Source organism: Euwallacea fornicatus, chromosome 28 (assembly GCF_040115645.1).
Source record: "Euwallacea fornicatus isolate EFF26 chromosome 28, ASM4011564v1, whole genome shotgun sequence".
NCBI lineage: Eukaryota > Metazoa > Arthropoda > Insecta > Coleoptera > Curculionidae > Euwallacea > Euwallacea fornicatus.
The window spans coordinates 1,369,670-1,393,747 of NC_089568.1; the positions used below are offsets into that span (position 1 = coordinate 1,369,670).

The 24,078-nt window shown below is 36.8% G+C and overlaps 1 protein-coding gene across 2 annotated transcripts in view; it reads right to left on the minus strand.

Moving 5' to 3' along the window:
* LOC136347288 (histone-lysine N-methyltransferase PRDM16-like) overlaps positions 1–21,144 on the minus strand; it is a 78,327-nt gene extending 57,183 nt beyond the window's left edge. For both annotated transcript variants that reach the window (XM_066297168.1, XM_066297169.1), the window contains exons 1-2: positions 21,010–21,144; positions 19,753–20,562 (exon numbers count right to left, since the gene is read on the minus strand). The gene's annotated coding sequence lies outside the window, so the exon portion shown is untranslated. The remainder of the gene's footprint in view (positions 1–19,752; positions 20,563–21,009) is intronic.
* Between the last annotated feature and the right edge of the window lie 2,934 nt (positions 21,145–24,078).

Sequence of the window (24,078 nt, forward strand, 5' to 3'; positions counted from 1 at the left end):
CTACTGGAAAGTCGACGCACACCGTGTCTCCATATTGATCCTTGTTTGTTGCTGTGTGCAAGAACGACGCAGGCGCAGAAAATTTTTACATATATCACCAAAAATATTTAAAATTCTTGTAAAAGGGAAAGCCAACATTCTTCAGAAATAGTCACTACTTCAGTGGACGTACTCAGTACTCTGATCCGCATCTCCACAATCCAAACGCGTCATAACGGCTTTTTCCTTAAAATTTTTGCCGTCTTCTTTAGTTGAAAATATTGAATTGTTGTAGATCTCAATATCCTCGAATTGATCAGGCAAAGAAAATGTCTGTTTCTTACCTTTAATAAACCCTTAGCGACTCGCGTCTCGCCAGACCAGGAATTGTCTAACCTGCAGCGAAATGAAGATCTTCTTTTCGACACACCCATCACGGAGGCAACAACAATACGAAATATCATTATGTCGATGACTGCTAATTAGGCGAATTACACGTCACCAACTTTTTTCGCAAATGTATTTATGAGCCTGTAAATCAGTTGATTTTCGTAATCTGCGGGTAATGATCGGGCATGCATTTAAACATGACAAGATCGCGAAAATATCCGCCAATAATAATTCAACGTTCGATGCTGTAATTGGACAATTATGCCACGGAGTATCAGTGAATAATAAATAAATCATCAACTATCACGCATATTGGATGTTTCCGTTCTTCTTAAGGCAATTCGTAACTTCGACCCAACGGTCGGAACTAAAAGAAAGTACCTACATATACCGCGAGATTGATTTGCATGATGAAAGAGTAGATCAGTAAATAATTATACTTAAAACATAATTCATAAATCATACCACAGTATCAGTATCCGGTGAAACTAGCTTGTAGGTAGCACCTGATTCGCAAGGAAGAACCAGTTTAATAGCAACCAACATAACATAAAAAATGACTGTGAATGATATTAATGACTTGCAAATAACAGCATTTGTTTCAGTTTTTGTTCACCTGGGGCTACAATGCAGGTAAGTGTATAATAATTATTAGGCTAAAGCTGGTTTGATTAATTATGCTTCTAAGGTCCAGCAGAGTTCTTCTGAGATTGTTCAGAGTTGCCCGGAATTCTGCTCTTTCTCCTTTTTCGTCTAAATGCACGGCGTTCTAGGATTACTTATTTCGACGAAATTTCGGACACCGAGAATGAAATTTTGTTCTAATTAGATCGTAATAAACACAAGTTAAACAATATCTTGGTAAAGATCGGGACAATTAAGGTGAGTAACGCTAACGACATTGCAGAGTTTTCTAATTAGGCAACTGAAGTCTAAGTGGGTGGCAAAAGCCTGTATCAAATTAGCAGCGGGTTTTAATAGATACTAAATTGTGTCTCGAACACGAGTTATAGTAATGTCCTTAGATAAATAGGTAGATTCAGTTACGCAGTGGAATCTGGCCTAAACACACATGCACATAATTGGGTCGTTTGACAATAGGGAAGCTAACGATCGCCTTAACAAAGGCCACACTATAATGAGTTGTAAAAAGAAATTATTCATCACCAGTTAACCGCAAAGCAGACGAATTTATAATCCTCTTAAAGGTATTCAAAGAAGTGTTGAATAATGGAAAATTAGCTAACGATTCCACGGCTACTAACCATTTTAAGATATCAGTGGAATCAATCTCTGAAGAGATTTTTCATCTTCAATGAGATTTATAGCTTGTCTTCATTTACATAGCAAATCGATAGTAAAAGTCTGTTAATTTGTTATAATTACTGTCTAGGTGCTGTTTTAGGTGCGAGGCTGATATCGAAAAATATGTTGCTGGATTCAAAGTTGACGCTCTTAATGTAGATGACGCTGAAGGAAATTAGCAGCTTTTAAGGTAATGGTGAAAGAGAAGCTGGAGTAGTGCCATGGAAGGAAATACGAGAGAGTAAGCAAGAGATCAAACTAGCAGACCTCTAATAGGTAATCTAAGACCAAAGGACCTTTTGTGACTGTTTTGATTTTGAACAAATATTTTTTAATTTAAATCGTAAAATATGTCGATTGACGAATTTCAATACTTTTTTCATCAACGAACTTACTCCCGTTTCGTTGGAGAAACAGTCATTAAAATATTTTAACATGGAGGACGAGCATGGAAGTAACTTTTGGTTTTTTTATTAAGCCACATGACCAATTTAACCTGATTAGAATCTCCATTAAATCTAATACTAAACTTAATGAAGGCTTGCCAGGAGAGAAATTATATCGATGATCACGTTATATTGTATTTAAGAACTTTAATTACCGTGCACCAAAGTCCCTTAAATAGTTTCGTATGAATATCTCAGTAATCGAAAACTTCAGGAGATTTTTCTTTTTTTTGAAAAACTATTCAATTAAACCTGCTAAAGAGTTGTCCATTATGGCGACAATCAATTAACGATCTAATGAAATTATCCTTTGACTTTTTGTCTACGCGAACCCGTGGGTAGTAATTCTTCATGTGGTTAATTTGATCTTGTCGTGTTAACTTATAGATCAGCAGTAAAACGTTGGGCGCGATGTGTAATTTGAGACCATTCGAAAAGCTCAGAGCTAGCAGGCACGTGAGATCGCGAGCTTTCCTAAGCCAGGGGAAAGTAAATCGTGAAAAAAAATCATATTTCCAACATCGCTTGGTATTTTTCAGTAAACGATCGCTTACGTCTTAGTTAGTTCTCATACGGGATCTACCAAATTTTTAGCTCCGAACATTGTTTTCATATCACAAGCAATGTAATTGAGGACGCGGGTTACAAAAGACTTTGTATTCGTTCTAAACAATCCATTCATATTGTGTAGAAAATTAAGTAACTAAATATTACCGATTTCCTAATCTCAAACGATCGAAGAGAACTTATGGCGTTTTTTGCACTGCATATTATAATTTTATCTCCAGTCTTACGATCATATTATGGAAATAACGTCAAAAGCAGAAATCAAAATCCCGATCTCACATTCGCGAAATGCAGCCGCATTAATTAATTATGTCATAATATGGTAATACGAAAGTGAAATGGAACGATTAATACATTATATACCTAAACTTGTCGCTCCCGTTAAAATATCTCGTATTTTCTCCTATGGACCTTAATTAAACGGACTAGTAGACAAATTGCGCGGTCATGTTAGAATGCAAATGGCTACACGGATCGCTCCCAAAGTTACGTAAATCGAAAATTAGTCTACTTTTTGATGGCAGATGACCATATCGCCCTGACATGTCAACTCAGTATTTAGAAAGTGTAACAGATTATTTGCATGTCAACAGTGTTGAATAACAGTTTCTTTCAAACAATGTGTGGCGGAACTGGTTTTTGAAACAATTTCGTTTTTAATGTGTCAGTTGCAGTGTCCTCGATAAACCTCACTCTTCACCTACATTATTTTATGATCCTGGCCAATTACTTTATACCATTACCTTATTGATACACACGCACCCTAAAAACATCAACATCGACCTTCATTAGTACTTTAAAACATTGCGTCCGTTTCTACGTCCACATGTCCATCTAGAACAAAAAACTGGTGCATTTTCTATATGACTAACATCTAACAATTTACAAGTCACTGCTTTGCGTATGGTACTCCTTATTTGGAGCTTAATATGTTTAAATAACAATAAATTAAGGCACTTAAATTATTATCGTATTAGTATGGCTATCTTTGTGTGCTTCTGGATGTTGTTTGCATTAATTGTTTCCGAAAGCGAATAAATCTTCGTTGCGAGTGGTCAGTTTTGTAGAAATTGGGTTTAATTGGACCGAACACCTGAGTTACGATCAGCTGATATGGAATTCTGTTTGATCGTATACGGAGTGTTTCGCAAACGTACCGAGAAACTTTCGGCGGATGTAGATATCAAAAAAACAAAATATTTAGGCCGAATGGAGCTAAGCCCGCAATCGTTTCATTTCTAACGTGCAGAGTGTTTAATTTCCTATCTTGTCAATATTTCTTAAATATTTCAAAAACGGTTTGGAATAAAGTTACGAAATTAGGGACACGCTATGGCAGGACGAGGCTAGGCAGAAGGTTCCCACCCACACCAGTGGCGTCCGCGCGGCCACTCACTGGTATGTTTTCACCGAAAAAAATTGTACGACACTTTTTTAAATACGAATATATATATATATATATATGTCGGGGAAACGTTAGGAATATTCTCCATCATTGATAATTTTGATGTTTTATTAAGTAAATTGATAGTAAGGCAAGGCTAACGAATTCACCACTACTCGACCGCAACCTTTCCCTTCTTTTCAATTACTGCCTTCTTCACAGTTCCCATCCCCCGTGGTCCTCTTGACTTAAGGGATGGTACCTGTTCGTCCTAGTTTTCCCACGGACCGAAACTGCACACATGGCCCTTAATTGCGTCGGTAATGGTGACCTCGTTCGACAGTGCTTTATCTCCACGATAAACCTGTCAACCTGCTCTTCAGCCTTATTGCTAACTCAAATTTTACATTTAAAACTTAAGAACTAATAAATCTCCGACACGGCCAACCTGACATTTCACTCGTCCTCGGGTGATTCTAAAATTCAAAGACGACAATCAGTTCAATTCGAATAATTTCCCTATTTTGTTTAGACAAAACATTTCCCAAATTCAACTGTTTCCTTTTTTTTTTCCATCAACACAAGAGAATACAGATCCCCTAGTAATATCCCTTGAACTACTCTCTCTCTCTCTCTTTCTCTCTCTCTCCGACACATAACTTCTCTACGCTGTCTCCTACCCACTGCGCAATAAACAACATTCGACTGATGTTACTTGCAGTTGCAGTAAGACATATGTAAAGCTACCCCAGTGTCTGCTAATACAACGTCTCTTTCAACGTTCTACTCACTAACGTCTCTTTCAACGTTTTCCTCACTAACGTCTCTTTCAACGTTTTCCACACTAACGTCTCTTTCAACGTTTTCTCCACTAACGTCTCTTTCAACGTTTTCTCCACTAACGTCTCTTTCAACGTTTTCTCCACTAACGTCTCTTTCAACGTTTTCTCCACTAACGTCTCTTTCAACGTTTTCAAACTCCATGGGAATATTACTTTCGGGCATCTTTCGTAAACTCTCATGTGCATATTTATATGTTCGATTGTTACTTAACGATTTCAAAGCATACCGATCGCCTTCTAATACTTCAGTTATTAAGAAAGGCCCTTTGAATTTTGGGTCAAGTTTTGTCTGGTGTCTTTCCTCGTTTTTGGGTAAAACAAAATCCCCAACTTTATGTCTAATTATTTTTGCCCTTACCCGATCAAATCTTAGCTTATCATAATCGGCTACATTCTTCATGGCTTTTACTGCCCTATTCCTAAGTTCCTCAATGTTACAGGTTAAATTATCATTGTCTACACTATCTACTACTAATCCTAACGGTCGAGCAACCCTTCCAACTAATAATTCCAAAGGAGTAGCCTTTATAGAACGATGGATCGTGCAATTCAAAGCCAATTGGATGTCTTCCAGCGCGTCTTGCCAAGACCTATCACTAGTTTCAATAGCCGTCATCATATTTTTGAGCGTACTCATAACCCTTTCTACTTGCCCATTAGCCCTACTAGTACCAGTTGCTACCAAGTGTAATTTTATACTTTGCAAGGAACAAAATTCACGAAATTCCTTACTCGAGAAACACCTTCCCTGATCAGCAATTATTCGCACCGGTACACCAAACAGTGAAATAGCAAATTTTATAGCTTTGATACAACTACTAGAATCAATTTTTAAGGTGTGGTATAGAAGGGTATATTTGGTGAACGCATCTACTGCAACTATTACATATTCTTTCAGGTCACTCTTCCCACTTAATTTTCCCGTTATATCCAGGTGTATAGTATGCCACGGAATTGCTACTTTTGGGATAGGATGAAGTTCTGACTGAATTTTCCCTGTACTTGATTTCGATAATTTGCATGTGATGCAGTTATCGACGAATTTACGCACATACTTTGTCATGTGTTCGAACCAATAATGCTCGTAAACTTTGTCCAGAGTTTTGTCCCAGCCCAAATGCATAATCGATTCGTGTACCTGGTTGATCACAGACCATCTAAAAGCGCGAGGAATGATAGGTAGACACCTACTTCTTCCATTTCGTTGAATTTTCCGATGTACTATTCCTGTCCTTATTTCATAAGTTTTTGCAATAGTTTCAGGTAATTCATTATTTTGAATCTTAGATACTAACGCTACTAGTTCTCCATCTTTACGCTGTTCCGCTAGCAACCAGTTACTCGAAATTTTAGCAAGATTTACCCGTTTCTCTACTACCCTACTATGAGATCTCTCCGGACGATTCTGATTTATCGGAACTTGGTTTCGGGAAAAGAAATCAGCATGAGCCATTCGTTTTCCTTCCCTATATTCGATATCAAAATCATACGCTTGCAAGAATGCCCACCATCGATGTACTCTAGGTGTCAAATCGAGCTTGTTTCGCGAAGATTTTAGTGAATTACAATCGGTAAATACAGTAAATCGTCGTCCTTGCAAATAGTGCCTGAAATGTTTAATAGCGTTCACTACCGCCAAAGTCTCTAATTCGTAAGAATGATATTTAGATTCCGTGTTTGAGGTCCTCTTACTAAAATATTCTACAACTCGCGGTAAACTGTCTACTTTTTGTATAAGTATTGCCCCATAACCATCTGCACTTGCATCCGTATACAATTCAATAGGATATTGTGGATCAAATATCATCAAAACAGGTTCGTTAGTCAACAATGAAATCACTTGTTTGCGAATAGATTCATGTTCAGGCTTCCACTGGAAGTCCTTTTTACACGAAGTCATTTGATAAAGAGATTTCATCATCTGTGAGAATTTAGGGATAAATTTTCTGAAATACGAAGATAATCCGATGAATTGTCTTAACTGGGTGACGGTTTGTGGCGGTGGCAAGGAGGTCAAAGCTTGAATTTTCCTCGCGTTTGGCCGGACTTCGCCATTACTGACTTCATAACCCAAATATTGGACAGTACTTTTGAGAAAAGAGCATTTTTTTATATTGAAAGAAAATCCGGCTTTTGTGAATCTTTCTAATACTGTTCTCATCCGTGCGATTGATTCATCCACTGTTGTTCCCAAAATCATGATATCATCCATGTACACTACGACATATGAATATGCTAGATCTCCCAGCGCATTTATCACAGCTCGTTGAAAAACAGCCGGAGCATTTTTTAAGCCAAAAGGCATAGCTAACCACTCATACTGACCCTCCGGAGTAACAAAAGCCGTTCGTTCAATTGAATCTTCGTGCACAGGAATCTGATGAAACCCGCTCGCCATGTCCAGACATGTAAAGTATTTTGAGCCAGATAACCTAGCGATCTGCTCAGAAATAAGCGGTAATGGGAATTTGTCAGAAACCGTATTCGCATTTAATTCGCGGTAATCTACACATAGACGGTGCGAGCCGTCTTTCTTTTTGACAAGCAACATTGGGCTCGAAAATGGGGAACAACTAGGCCGAATTACACCTGCTTCTAGTAGTTCGTCAATTCTATTCCTAACTATCTGTTTTTCGTCTGGACTGAGGCGGTACGCCCTTCTCTGCACGGTTTTATTAGAATCGACTAGCCGAATTTTCAATTTTCCAGTCGACACTCGTGTACGCGGAATCTGCTTAATAAAATAATCAGAAAATTCTGATAATACGCTTATTAAGAAGGATCTGTCTTTGCCAGTAACATCGGTTTCTATTTCGTTCAAATCAAATTTGTCACTGTTTACTTTCGCTACACATGCACTAACGGATAAAGATGTAAAAAGATCAACCCTATCATTTGTCATGGCAACGTTAAAACCTTGGCTAAGAATTTCACGACCAATCATTATATTACAATTCAAGTATGTGTCTGGTATTACGTGAAACAAAATTTCAATTAAAATTCCATTTATAATTACTTCAGCTCGAATCTGAATTGTACTAAATACAGTAGCATTACCTATGCCCTTTAGCGTTACTACTTTATCAAATCTTTTACCATGGAATTTACTAGCTACTTTTTCTACCATCAATGAACAATCTGCCCCAGAATCAAAATAAAAATGATACGTCTCACCCGAATGAATCAAAGTGCCAGTTGGTCCAGAGATATGACACATATTGACCCGCTTCACATTGGCCTCTTTCTTTCCAGAAGATGTTGATGCCCTCGCTTCATGGTTAGTACATCTTGTCGAGATGTGTCCAACCTCACCGCATTTAAAGCAAGTCACTGAGTCTTTGTGATTGAAATTTGTTGATATCCTTGTATCCGAACCATTTCTTTCTTGCCTTTTGAAACGGCAGTCGGCGATTTTGTGGCCAAGTTTTCCACAACGATGGCACCTGACGCTTATTACTTTGGGTTTTTTTGAATCTATCTCCGTCGATAGTTCGGGTATTTTCCGTTTTCCATACGAAAAGGCTTTCAGTTCTTGTTGCAACTGTGTTCTCGTCGTAATTTTTGTAGTAAATAGTGTACGTTGCAATCGTCCATCAAACTTTGCCATATGGGTCAGCACTGTGGCTATTGCGATTTCTTCGGTCGTCATGGATTTCCATCTAGTCATTAACGAATTCATCAAGCGTGTTCCATATATCGATAGACATTCTCCTTCTTTCGGTTTACTATTCAGGATAGCTGTCAACTTGGCAGCCGGTGTTTCAGCGCCTTCAAAACGTTCAATGAATAGGTCCTTAAATTGTGACCAAGTGATGCCCGAAAAACAAATTTCAGGGAGCCATTGAGACGCACTTCCTTCCAGGGCTTTACTAAGTGTAATTATCAGATTACTTCCCTCCAATGGATTTTCTCCCATACACATGTCCACTGCTGCACACCAGGCTAGTGGTTCGGCTCCAAACTTTTCCGGGTCAAACTTAGGTAGAGTCACATTCGCGTTGTTTTTCACCGGTTGCGCGGCTTTCATCGCGTTGATTAACTGCAACGTATTTTCTTTTTGTGCGTCTAATAAACTACGCCACTGTTCTTGAGAAATCACTAGATGCGCGTCCGATCCCACTTCTGATGTCGGGGAAACGTTAGGAATATTCTCCATCATTGATAATTTTGATGTTTTATTAAGTAAATTGATAGTAAGGCAAGGCTAACGAATTCACCACTACTCGACCGCAACCTTTCCCTTCTTTTCAATTACTGCCTTCTTCACAGTTCCCATCCCCCGTGGTCCTCTTGACTTAAGGGATGGTACCTGTTCGTCCTAGTTTTCCCACGGACCGAAACTGCACACATGGCCCTTAATTGCGTCGGTAATGGTGACCTCGTTCGACAGTGCTTTATCTCCACGATAAACCTGTCAACCTGCTCTTCAGCCTTATTGCTAACTCAAATTTTACATTTAAAACTTAAGAACTAATAAATCTCCGACATATATATATACAGGATGTCCGGATACTCCGTGTGCAACGCTCTATCAGATATAGTACAACTCGTCATAAGTCGATTTAACTAGATTTGTCTTAGTACGAAAGTTGATAATAACGGAGCTACAGGGTGACATAGTTGAAAAAGGAAATGAGATTTTGTTTAATATCTCTTGACTTCTTCAAACTAATTTCACGAAGTTTTGTGTTCAGGGGTTTTTTGGGATGAGAAATTCAAATTTATAAACGATTTTGATGTATCTTCTAGAGGGCACCACAAGCGACCATTAGGACACTTTTAAACCGTCAAAACTTTTTTCTGCCACAGTGTATGTCAATTTCCAATAGAAAAATCTTTTAACCTATCTTTTCTGCTTAAAAAAGGTATACTTGTGGAATGTCGCTAAAGTCAACTGTTTAAAAGATATTTGCAATTTTATTAATAGATGCAGTTTTTATTTCAAAGCATTTTATTACAAAAATTTCATAGCAAACGCTCAAAATGCGCACCATTTTCTTGCATGCACAAATTAATTCTTTTCAAAAAATTAAAGTGCATTCTCTGCACAACTTCCGGCCTATTCCTCACATCGTTAACTGCATTGAAAACTCTATTATGTAACTCTTGAATATGGTAAATTGATGTCGAATAAACTTTTGATTTCAAAACACTCCACGAAAAAAAGTCACATGGCATCAAGTCTGGAGATCGTGGAGGCCATTGTACTGGAGCGTCATTTCCCCTTCCAATCCATCTCCCAGGAAATGCATGATTTAAATATTGTTTAATATTGAGGGTATAATGCGGAGGCGCCCCATCTTGCATGAGCCACATGCCATCACGAATTAATAACGATATGTTTTCCAACAAGTCCTATCAACCGTTATTGGTCTTTCTGTCCATGATATAAATTACTAAACTTATTGTTTTATATAATCTATGAGAAAAAAGAAGAAGGAACAGAAATCTTTTGAATCAGTTGCACTATTTAAATTTACAGGCTGTAATGCTCTAACAGGGTTGTAATGGGGAGTTGTAGATTTGACTGTCTTGTTCGTCTTGTCAGACACAGTGGGGTTACTATTGCCCCGTTGTCAGGATTGTCCTTCCATTTCGTTTGCATGTCCAAAATTCTTACAAATACATTTTTTAATATTATATAAATTTTTAATAAAAAAATTCTTTTAATTTCGTGTTGCTCAAGTAGCCGTTTTCAACGTAAAAAATAACTTTCCATTACTGTGCCTACCAAAAAACCTTCGCGGGTTTCCAAGTGAAATTTTTTAAAATTCTTTCAAAGAAATTGATCTAATTTTCTTTCAGCAGAAGTAGAGAACACGGGGGCAAACATGTGTATGACATGCGTCTTCGCAACGTAATCTTATTCTTCCAAACGGTCGAAAACAATCTGTAAATTTATTCTCTAGACAGGACGTGAAAATAATGATCAAGTTCGAAGAAATATTTTTTCTCAAAAAATTTAGTGACGAATTATACTATTTTCTGCTGACAAGATGTTACAGCGGATCTCAATACGGCGGTTGATGAAAAATATATACCTAAACCATAATAAATTTAAACAAACCGTTAAAGAACGCAGTAAAACTTAATATTAAATCAAATATTAATATGTTAAATTGAGTTTCTTAGGTTCATATACCCACAAGATGAAACGCAAACCTGAGCAAAACAGAACTATCCTACGAAATTTTTAAAACAAAACAACGTCAAGACGACGTACACACTGTAAAGCGCTTACTCGGTATACAGGGCGTTTAACAGAAGGTTTTCGGTGGGAGATAGACGGGGTCATTTTGAATCTATATAGTGATATCTGTGTTTATATAAAATATTATCGTTTTTGAAACATCGGCTTTCTTAAATTGTTATACGAAATTATTTAGTTAACAAAATTAATTAATTTTTTTTAGCATTAAATGCTTTCGGAAATCATTAAAAATATTCTTAATACGCATGTCAAGAAGGCAAAACAAAAATTAATTAATAATAATTATTAAAAACGTTTATCTAGTTTAATTAATGTGTCAAAATACTTCGTTTGCAAATTATCTTGATTATTAAAAAAGAATTCTTCAATGCGAGGCTAGATCTAGAAATTCCATCAGTCTTAAAAACTTCTCGGGTGCACGCCCTTTCAATCGACATACGCCATTTTGACAGAATTGTGGGTCACGAAGCTGAAGACAGCGAAGAACCATACAAAGTAACAATCGACATTAAATTGAAATACGTATTAATCATTTAAAAACTTAGAGCTCTTTTAAAGCTTAAACAATACCACGTAATTTGAGTGTAATGATCGGTAGAAACATTTTAACACGAAACCTCTCCATTCAAAACATTTAGGCAAAATCCACTTCCTGTATATGAAAATTTGCTTGTTTCTTCTTTCCTCGATTGGCAAGTCGTTACATTCCAAAACAGATTCCAATTCCTTGGGAATCCAATATACATTGCAAAAGTGCAACCCAATAGATAGTAATAATAGTTAATAATTGCATAACGATTCAATCAACAAGCTGACGAGTGCTAGATGCATTAAGTAAAATATTTCCTCTTACCAAGTAAGCAAAAGCAAGATGATTTGAGAGGTATTCCTGGGCAGCACGAGTGTCAGCAGCAATATTAAAACGAAATCGCGGCTCCATTAAAGAAGGAATGTGAAAATATCCGCCACAGTCTCTAGAAATTACCGTATGAAATTATTTAGTTTAAGTTCTTAGACGATCTTCTTTGATATAATATCAAGGTTCCGCTTTAGCACACATTCCAACTAATTACTCTCACATCACACGGCGATCATTTGGCGTGGCCCGAGTGAAAGTTTATATAACATCATCGATTCAAGGCACTAATTTCCTTGAAAAATTATTTACATTTCGTAATTTTAATAATGAATCGTTTGAGAAAATATTGATTTTATGGCCGTGACCACTAAAGTGCTGTTAAGCAAAAAGTAAATTAAAAATTGTGCTGCACCGCTGTTAACACACAGATACAACTTCCGCAACGAAAATTTCCGATTTGGAATAATTGAAAATGAGAAAACAACAATTTCAGCAGAGCATGAAGAAACATCATCGATTATCTTACAATATTAAACGTAAATCCCAAGATGCAAATCTACAGAGCGTTCGAACTTGTTCATGCACCGAGATGTAATTAAGATGATTTTTTAAGGTCGACGCAGCAAATCATGCAGCGACGCTATGAGTAACTTTTATTGTTCAATTCTATGAAAATGAGGATCCTTCAGGTGGTAATCTTGTTTGCGTAAACTTATATTGCTCATTAGGAATATATGCGTTCGCCTTTTTGATGTACTGCGTTAATTCGAATTACACTGCATTATGTTAATTGATTGTTTACTTTCAATTATTCATCTGCTTGTATTGTTTAATTTATTAGAGTTGTCCTTCGTCTACGGGGAAAAAGCTTGTAGTCTGTAGTTTGTCATGCTGTGTCATCAGCAAATTTGTTTCGTATGGGGTAGGTTATGTTTTCGCCTTGTTCCACATAAATTTATGGATTTAGTAATATACCTGTTATTATATAAGAGCCCCTTATGCCACATTCGCGTGCTGAGCAGAAAGGATTTTGCTATTTTAAAATTTGCTATCGCAATTTTAATGATTTTTAGTGTATTTCTTAATTGGTCACATAAAGAGCCATTTTTAACACTCGTAAATGTATGAGTAGTAAAGAAAATCCTTCACCGTTGTTACAGCTCAGATAAAACCATCTAGTTTGCCGAAACTGTGGTACAAAATAGCACTCAGAGAGGGTACTTTACATTGAAACATATCTTGCTCACACAGCGTCTCGATCTTCCTTGGTGCTCTGCCCCTGTCCTTCATTTACTTTATCATTAAGTTATGCCGCGGCATATATCAACATGCGAGTTTTATAAGACATGCCAAATAAAGCGTCCATCTTTTTCTGTTGCAGTAAGTCCTTAACAGGGATCAAAAATTAGCATCGCAATTGCACCAATGGGAAATAGAGAGAAGTGTTTTCATTCAAGCCTTGAAACTGGTATCCTTCTTCGGAAAAGCCATTTCTCAGGGGTACCATAGAAATGGCAGCTAAGTCTCTTTGGTGAAATTCTCCTTTTGACTGCATCTTTAGGTGCCAACCGTCACTGCGGCTATACTTCCTCGGTGGAAGTAAGAATACATTATTATTATTCCCATTTTCCCAAAACTCATTTCTAGAAGTGTAATCGATTGAAGCCCCATTTTAAAGGTAGTTTCACTCTCGTTATAGCTTCTATATTGGAACTGACTACCATTACCCCCGTATATATGACAGCCCGTCAAAATCTATAGGGAAAAAAGCTTTTAGTTAATAATTAATTTGCTGCTGACTTTACAATGAGGGCGGGGAAACTTTTAAATGAAAGACATCATTGAATCGTTTTGATAGGGGCGAGATTTGCCCATGATCGTACAATTCATGAGTGCTGCCAAATTACACCCGAATTGTAACGTAACGTAAGACGACGCTTTGAAGAAAAATCATTTTGTTGCATGGTGGTAAATGGCGGTAATTTCCAACGTTTAATAAAATTGATTAGAAAAGTAATGTGAACGTTTTTTTTTTCATTTACCCACCTTTTCAACAAAAAAATTACAAATAAAGAAAGTTTTTGAAAATTGAGGGTTAAAACTCGCTTCCGTTAAAACGATCCAGTGATATCTCACTTTCGAAGGTCTTCCTACCCTTATTTCGAAGTCGGCAGCTCTTATTGTGACGAATTAATTATTACCTAAAACTCTTTTCCCCCTCAGACTTGAGCAACCTGTTATATCAACGAGGATAGTGGCAGAGACTTCAAGCTTGGAGGTTACAGCCAGGATGCATTTGAGGTATCGCTCAACGCCCCGTGGCATTAGAAATTTTGGGAGTACCTGTCACCTCCGTTCAGGGGTTGCAGTTAAAGTGTTGAAAATGTAATGAAAAATGTTTCCTCTCGAATCAAAAATCGGAGTGTTCGAGCATTTTCACAGATTTTCGTTTTAGATATAAAGGAGTAAAGTTTTTGTTGGGCCACCCTGTGCACATAAGCCGAGGTATTAACGTTTAAAATAACTTAAAATTATACTAATTAAGAAGGACACTTAACCAGCTTTATTGCCCATAGATAATGCTCTGATTCCAGGAATTCTGTTTCTTCTTCGGTTCAATATTCAGGATAATTAACCAAGGCTGCAATTTTCCAGCATAACATTTTTGAAACGAAGTCTTTGTACGTATACAGGGTTCCCTATATTAAACTATGCACTTTAAAAGGCACATTAAATCTCTCTAATCAAATTAAAAAATCTTTTATTGGATATATAGCTGATTATACGGGATTTATTGTTAATTGAGGTAACTATTTAAGGTTTAAAACTCATATCTTCTAAATGCCTTCCGACAGCTTCAATGTGGTTTCGAGGTCTAAATTCAAAATAAAACGCGATACCAAAGAATGCAGATATTGATTCGCAAAAGAAAAATTCATTAATTTTATTAAGATTCAAATTAATTATCAAAACGAATAGGTCTGTAACAATTTTTCCATCTCTGCTTGTTCGTCATTGACGTGAAAATTCTCGTCAACTGTTAAAGAAAAACTCCATAGTCAAAAAGTCGTTATTTGGTGTCGTACAGCAACAATTCTGCAGGTGAAAGAACGGATTCAAAATGAAACTGCAAGAATATCCGAGACTTATTCCTCCGGGTGATACAAAATTTTGGACTTGATATTTAGCATCGGATTGAAGTCGATGGAGGGCATTTGGAAGACATAATTTTTAAAAATTGAACCATCATTCAAATTAATCATAAATCCGAAAAAATTAGCTATACAGGTTGTTTTATGAGCATACAGACAAACTTTTAGGGGATATAAAGCTCATAAACACAAAGATTTAGATCGAATAAAGGCAGATCCGAAATTGCCTCGTTTTCAAGATACAGATTGTTTAATTCCTTTTTTTTTTAAGTATTTTTTAAACATTTCAAAAACGTTTGAGATGCGGACATGAACTTTGAGATGCGTTATGGCGAGATAGGTGTGCGTGTTCTGGAGTGGGCAGAATATTTCCATGGCAGCGTCCATGCGGCAATCCAACCTTTCCACACGTGTAAATGACTCAAAATTTAACGGGACCATGCTTGGGACAAAGGGTAATATTTTACAATTGCCATGTTGCTCACATGTTTGTGTTCATGTCTTCTACATCTACTAAAAGAAAATTAAATTTATTTTTTCTAGAATATTTTTAAAAATTCGCACTTGGTAACCTATACCAGTTTTTCGGTAAACATAGGGAAAACATAGTATTTTTCATCTTGAAAATAACAGAGACTTGAGCAACAAAACGCTAGGAGGCCTTTTTTATTAAAAATTGATGAAATATTAAAAATACATATTTGCATTGAGAAAGTCAGTGGCGTACAATTTTTTCCATTAAAAACATGCCATTAAATGGCCCCAGGGATGTCACTAGGGTAGGTGGAAATACTCTATTACATGTTCACATTTACCCCGCCAGAGGGTGTTCCTAACATTATGTCCTTATCCCAAACCATTTTCCAAGTACTTAGGAAATATTTGGAAAAATAAGAAATCAAACACTCTCTATCTTGGAGTTATTTTGTACCTAACTTTATTCGACATAAATTTTTGCTTTTATCAGCTCCATATGCCCTGAAAATTTGTCGAAATGTTTATGAAACACCCTATATATTAGTCCAATAAAAGATTTTTTTACTTTGATTAGAAAGTTTTCATTTGATTTTTAAAGTGCATAGTCTAATATGGGGAACCCTGTAGAAAGCAATGGCGGCAAATCTGAGGGTCCCATTCCACAAAATTAATAGGAGAAATACATTAAACATACTTAATTTTGGCGGCCAAGAAATTTCACCGGATATGCTTGTCAGACCTCATCTAAAAGCCATTAGTATTGTATACTTACGAAAACTCGTACACGCGTACCGGTTATAAGATGTAATTAAATCGTTGAAAAATGGGTTTGCGGTATTTTACACGAAAACTTTTGGAATAATACAAGATAATGATCCCGTGTGTACACCACTGTACATACGCAACGGCTGCGAAGTTGTTGGAGTGACACAATGAAGCTCAGGGAAGCTTTCTATGTCGGTTTTAATAAAATTGACATGGCGTTCTTCGTCTTCGGGCTACAACTTAATTAAAGCTAAAAAATTAGCAAGAAAGAGAACTATTACTCATCTTCTCTCGGGTTGAGCAACATCTCGCTATCTTCAAGTACGATAAATTCCCGCAATTGTAACGTATGCGGTCCGTGCAACATTAGCAGCATTTAAGCTAAGAAATGGCCTAACAATAGAATTAGCGAAGCCAGATTCTAGGGATTTCACTTTGTGGAGCAAGGTTAACCGTGTAGAAGTACCAGGGCGTGTCCAAGTTATGTTCCCCGAAGAGTCACTCATCACCATTTGTAGGCTATAGATTTTTATTGTTATGTCACTGATGGTGTTGACACAGTTTATGCACGCTTATTCCTTGAACTTTTATATGTACGACCTGTCAAAAAGGTAATAAAGTACGGGCACCTGTACTTTCTCTTTATATCAGAGATTACTTAATTGCTCACTTACCAAGACGGGCAATTTATTGCCCAAAAGATAAAGTTGTACCCCGAGTGATAACGCGAAGTTGCCCTTTCATTTCTCGGCAAATGGGATCACGACCTTAGCTCGGACGCGCAAAGAAAGATGCGATTTCATGGTTCTTTCTTAAATCGTGGTCGAAAACTAAAACGGTTAGAGGATGGCTGGTGTTCACTTTTCAAGTATCTCTGGTATAAAATAGCAAGAGATGCCTGGTAAAGGTTGGGCCGTGTATGGCGTGTGCCGGGCGGGTTTCAAAATCACGCCGAGAACATTGTTTTAGAAAATGAATGGCTACGAGATGCATATCGAGCAACGGGGCTATAAATAAAATATGTTAAATATACTCATTTAAATATGTGGAAGTTTTGTTGTGGAATTCAAATTCGGGCTGCTACCTGATGGCATAATACGACGCGACACCTGAAATGTGGCTAATTTGCCACGAAGGAATCATATACCCTCATTTGAAGGTGGCAGATTGAAGGTGAGGAATTTCCGCATCGAGAATTTCTTGCTTTATCGCGGTGTATCTTCGCAGATTTACAGTTTGCACCTGAAACCAATTTCTCAAGATTCAAGTAAATTGCATTCGAGACGCTTTTAGCTGATGTGCCTTATTGGAATTAAAAGAATGGAAACCACACCTAAATTTGGTATTTCAAGTGGGCGAATCGAATCCACGAATACCTGAACATTCAAATTATGATTCTACATTGGTGTAGATAAGAATTCAACGAGTATTCTCGGTGACTTTGGTTTTTGGAACGGGTTGGGGGCACTCGAGCGGTTTTTGGGGATATTTGGAACATGAGAGTAGTTGAACACGGTTTAGGATTTTTTTTTATCTCGTGGATATTCAATTAATCGTAAAAACAAAGTTTTCCTTCGTATATTCCTGCAAACGCCTGGAAAACTGTGACAGATGCGAAGAAAACGCAGAGTTCCAACCTAAAACATTTTGTGATGGCAAAAGGAAGATTCATTTTAGTAAATGTTAAATGCGAATGAAGTTTCGCATTTTTCTAAACGTGCGTTTAGTTTTCCATTGATAACTGCGAAATTCCGACAATTCCAATTCTTCATTCGTTATAGTTCGTGCGATGGCTAATGGATGTGCACGCCACGAGTTTCCTTTTCGGAAAATCATAAAGATTAATTAAGTTTATCCAGGTAATACTGACTTCTAAAATTTGTCCTGAATAAGATCAATTTCAGGAGTGTAGTGTCGGATGAACTGCAGCGGATATCTTTGAAATGCGTGAAAAAGCTCTACGGTTACACAGATTATTAATTATGAGATTGCACAAAATGTACATATTGCATACATCTTTTGATATTTTCTTCAATATTTCGAATATTCTGTTATGGTCACATTGTCCATTTTGGCATCGAATTCCCTGGGCGTTACAGGTAAATGCTACTTTTTTCGTCGAAATGAGGAATTTAATCGAATGAAACGGTCGTTAATGCATTATAATAGCAGCCAAAATATACCTATTTCCCCCCTCGTGTTAACAGTCTTTATTGAACATCGAAATCAGTCCATTAATTGGTTTAATATTCTAAAAACTTTCCTGAAGCGGTTTTTAAAAAGAGAGAAGGAAGCGGAAGAGCACCTGTAACCTTTTTTCAGATATTAAGAATTTTTGCCGGATTTTAAGGGTATATTAGTCATTATCCTAGTTAGAATAATAACCTTAATATTCTTTAAAGTTGAAATATTTCCCTGAAACTGTTTTTTTAACTTTTGTAAAAATGGTTGTTTTGATTTTTCCAAATTTTTACTCAAAATTATGAAAACTATTCCGAAGATATTCTACATAATTAAATATATTTTTTGTGAGTAGTCTGGATGTTGACAACAATTACAGTAGGCATGTAGTAAGGTGCTTCTACCCTTAGAAGAAGTAAACAGAGTGATGTGTAATAGGAGTTTTAAAATCAACATGTATGTCTACTTTCCATACTAAAGGTCTATAAACGATAAAGCTCCGTGCATAAATGTAAGTGTTCCTAAATTCGAGAATAAAGAAAAGAAGAAAAAATCTGCGTTGGAATTAGCAGCTCCTTTAAAATAAGTACCTAATGAAAGATAACTCACTATAATTCATCTATTTAATCAGGCACTGCCGTGGATAAATGATCATTAATTACTGTAGCCTAAAGCTAATATCTTGGTTATAAATTACGAAAAAGTCATGAGCATTTCATATTAGCAATAGATCAGGAGACTCATTAAGCTTTTCTTTTGGATGTTGGAAGACATCTTATTTTAAGAGGATGGTGAAACGTGGCTACGAGCTTTTTCATAAACGTGCTTACATAACTTAATTTCAAAGAAAAATACCAGATTTCTGATAAATATTTAACGAATTTTCCTAAAATTATTTCGCAACTAAAACGGGTAAAGTAGTGAAAAACAAAGATTTGATCTATAAATCACACACGAATCAATGCCATTCCGGCAAAAACCAACCCTGCATCAGTTGGACATCATCATCAATTCAACTGTGATCCATGAAACTTAAAAACTTTTGGTTGTAAAAAAATTGAGTAAATAAAAAAAACAAGGAGGTACCTAATGAAATCCACGATTGCAAAGGAAAAATGCATTTTTAACCAGTAATTTATAGTAGAATCTTTTCCATTATAATATGTTCTGAAGTTAATTATGAAAAATTCTCACCTTTTTGCTATCCTGATATAACCAAATCGGTCAACCAGCTAGAGCTTCAAGAAATTGTCCACTCACAAGAAATAATCCTCTTATATTTCACTTTGCAGGTATCAGGTAATTTACCACTCACATGCAACAAAAGTCTTCAGAAACCGAATTTGAACTTAAGTTTACAAATTGGTTAATAGAAGTATGGAACGCACTTAAGTCTTTAGAATTCTCCGAGATATCGACAGGCGGTTTGAGCACTAACTTGGCGGCAATCAAGAGTTGCTAGTTTTGGTAGCAGAAAGTACCAGTAAGTGTGTTGTGATTTCTGTTCCGGTCATAGTGTCCAGTGAAAGATCAGCGAACATTGCTCTACCAAATATGTTGCTTCTGCATCCCTCATAGGATCACACCAACTATAGTTTTTTTTTTCGTTAATTTACGATTTTTGGTGCACGTGCTTTCGTCACTCGGCACTAGAAATTACAAAAAAAATCGTAAATCAGTCCGTAAACCCCGACAGCAACACACGTCAACTCCTCCAGAGAACTATCTTCGATTCGTTCTTCTTGTCCAACCAAAAGATCTCTCGTCACCAGGTACGCGCGCACGTGCTTTAACGGTTCTCGGAATATCGGACGTGGTACTGCCTTAACGATGGTCGGCGGTTCACTGAGTGTTGTTGTGTTTGCGTCCGGACCACGCCAAAGGATCTGCTCTAGTTCTGGGCGAGATCGAAAGTGTTTTCTTCGCGGATGGACCCAGCTGGGTGTAGTTGGTGGAGGTTGGCGGTTTCTTGATGGTCAGTTAGGTTTACAGTATCACCTAGAACTGTTAGGTCGGCTGGACACTTAATAGGAAATGTTGACCAGAAATAGTAGCATTATGTGGGGTAATAATGAGAAATTTATGAAACATTCGTATTGTTGCCAAGACGTTCGATTTGTATGATTCAGCATATTATTTTGTTATAGCGGAAATTAAATAAAGCTCAAGAGGTAGTTTTTTTGTTTTTAAGGCGAAACTTGTTAACATAAAATGTACCTGGTTTGTTCGGGACCAACCTGAATGAAATGATCACTGAAACAGTTTGGAATTTGGGAAGAGGATCATTAGTAGCTGACTCCGATTTTATTGTTGGTTTTCGTTTCACACCGTCTAGAGTTTCCGAAAAGGTAAATAATATTTTCTAGACAATATTTCACGTGTTATGGTACGTTTTACGAGTAATTGGCTATAGTATCCTTCAGTGTCCTTTCGATTCTGGCATTGCCATACCTTCCTCTCCATCCACCTTCCTTTTTCGTTGTAAGAGTTGTTTCGTTTCGTAGCTTCATTTTTTAGTTCTCTCCAACAATCTTTTATATCTTAAGGCTCTGCGATTTTTGTATAATTGATTAGTTCAGGTTCAACCTCCAAGTTTAGCGAGTCCTGAGAAATCCAACAGGTCTGTGGTTACAAGAGAGAAAGATTAGGTCTGTTTTTGTTCTTGAATAGATGTGATTGTGTCATTGTGGTCTCTACTTACACTGTTATGATCTCCGCTGAATCGATCTAATTAGCCTTGTGCCTCCGCATTCTATCTCCTTTATTTACTTTTATTCAGCTTTTCCTGTTTCTTTTTTTCTCCCTCGATCTATGTTCTGGCGACTCCTTGTTGCCCTCTGCAACTGATTTAATTACATGAAGTACATGGCAGGCATTTGACATGAGACACATGCACTTCTTCATGAATATTTGATCGGTTCGGTATTTTCGGATTTTTAGAAAGTTCATGTGGTTTTTCAAGGGTTTACCAAATCCCCCGATGGACCTAATTCAACCTCGAGTCTCGAATTTGTGAAGGATTTTTGCTTATTTTCTAGATCAATCAATCAATCAAATATTATTTTCCTCAGTCACAGAATTCAAGGACAGAAAGCGAGTAAAATGCAAGTAAAAACAGTTAATAGACCATATTATTGGAATTGCAGGGTCGTGAATCGCTGATGGGAAATTATTAATATATGTAAGAAAAAGTCTTAAAAGCTGAAAAACGATAGTCAACTGATTGACCACCAATGATTTCACTTTGTTGCATCTGTTCACTAGCATTAGCTCTCATGGTAACAAATTTCATAGATTTCTATTTTTAGATATCACAGTTATCCCATTGGATAAAGATAACTGAGAACAAACGATAAATGAATAAAACGGTGTGCGCGATGTCCAAAGTTGAATTAATGAAACACTTAATCCTCTCTCAAGGACTACGTCTTTTTCGCACATGAGTGTCTTAAGCAACACTCTATGCTGCATAACGGAAAGCGGAAATAATGTGCACATTGTGGAAAGCACAAATCTGTAGGACAAAAATCCACTAATAACACTTCACAAAGAATTAGCAATTTGGATTCGCGTTCTCTAGATTAGCTCCATTCTCGATTCCAGTGAGTGTCTTTTAAATTAACCCTAATTAACCTTATCGAAGCTGTGGCAGCAATACGGCTGAAATGAAAGTGTTGTACTTCAATCCAATTAAGCGGACATAAAATTACTGCATAATGAGCGGAATTATTGGATGTTAATTAGAGTTATAACAGGTAATAGTCATCTAGAATCACTTGAATATGGAATACAGAAAACCGAATTAATAGGTATCGACGCAAGCTACGGCGTATACAAAAACAGGCCTCAAAGCATTTCTAAATGGCAATTTGAAAGATTTAACAGGATTAAAGAGCGCTGGCCTTTGATTGAGACCGACAACACTGTTAATTGAGGAAATAGTACTGAGGCGAAAGCCAATATTAATAAATTGATCAGGTTACTTATTCCAATGGGTGACTGAAAACTGCCACGAACGCGTATCAAAAAAATCTTTTTATAGTGATAACCTGAACTAACCGAGTTTTTATCGCTAGAGATCCTTATTGGCTTTTAACTGGTGACGCTACAATATGTCAATAATCCTTCCACTTAACTCAATCAATTAATTACCCTGAGAACTAATTATCCGATTGTGCACTATTTTATTCCAATTGTCCTTGTTTAATTGTGTCGTAACTGAACAGAAACTGTTTCCTAGATGCAATTAGCCCGTTAGAGCGCCGATAAGCGAAGATTTTTTGGAATTGATAATGATTTTAATATACGACATTATCCATTCCTAAGACATATTTCTGGTTTCAGCGTTATTCTTAACACGAATTTATGCGTGAGTGACAAGCAATAAACCATTGAAATTAGCACTAGGAAATCAGTGTTTTCTGTGATTAAGCAGTTTTAATTGGGCAGTAATTGTCAAACTCAAACAATAAATGGAAGAAAATGTATCTTTCCTGAAAACTACTTAATTCGACGCGGTGTTAACAACTGACCTCAGGGCTAACAACATACATTTTATTTCTAATCACAAACGCTCATGGCAAAGTCAAACCGAAATGAGTAAAAGTAGCATGTAACTAATTCATTTAAATTTTAAACGGCATAATAATTGCGATGCTAACCTAAGATTAACTATAAGTGTCTGAAACCATAAATTGACTTTTTTGGTTGCAAGTGATAATTAGAAATCATTAAGGGTGATTAATTATCTGGTTTTATAGCCCTGGTTGTTATTAGGACGGTGTGTACGTTTAGTTTTCAACAAACATTTTTTTGCGTTAAATGGATAATAAATCGCTAAAAAATTGATTGTTTCGTATGGTGGCTTTACGGATTTCGCTGGATCTTGCCTAAGGTGTCTTTAAAAACGAGATAGAGATAAGATTGCCTATGGTTGGGTTGTCAATCAATTGGTCATGCAATTCCGTAGTTCATGGCAACTGCGGTATAATCATAAAGAGAATTACATTTCTACTTCTGCTTAAACTAAATCGCGATTAGACAAATTAAAATGGAAGGCTGGAGAAAGAGACACTATCACCCTGCTTGCGTTCGATGGTCAATAATGACGCCATGCCATCGCACAAGGTGAGTGCATTTTGATGACTGTCGATTCTTGCATCGGCTGACCAACGAATCGCCCACCAGATAAAAGACACATTTTTGGATCAGAAAACATCAGAATAATTGACACTGCCGAATCATAATTTTTACCCCTGTTGGAAGAGTACCCACCTTAGAAGTTAATCACTGATACCGTCATATACGACAGGGGAATAGTAATTTTCTTCGTTAGCCCACAGGAAAAATCGAGTAAAACATACGTTAGTAGCTGAAACATCTGCCGGTTCTTAGGCGAGGGGTTACCGAGGTTAGGTACCGCTCACGCCCATGCGGCTCATTCTGTGAGTTACTGCATATTACTGCCGATTTTTACGGTGGTCAGCGTGAAAAGCTCCTGCTGATCTGAACGGCAACCAC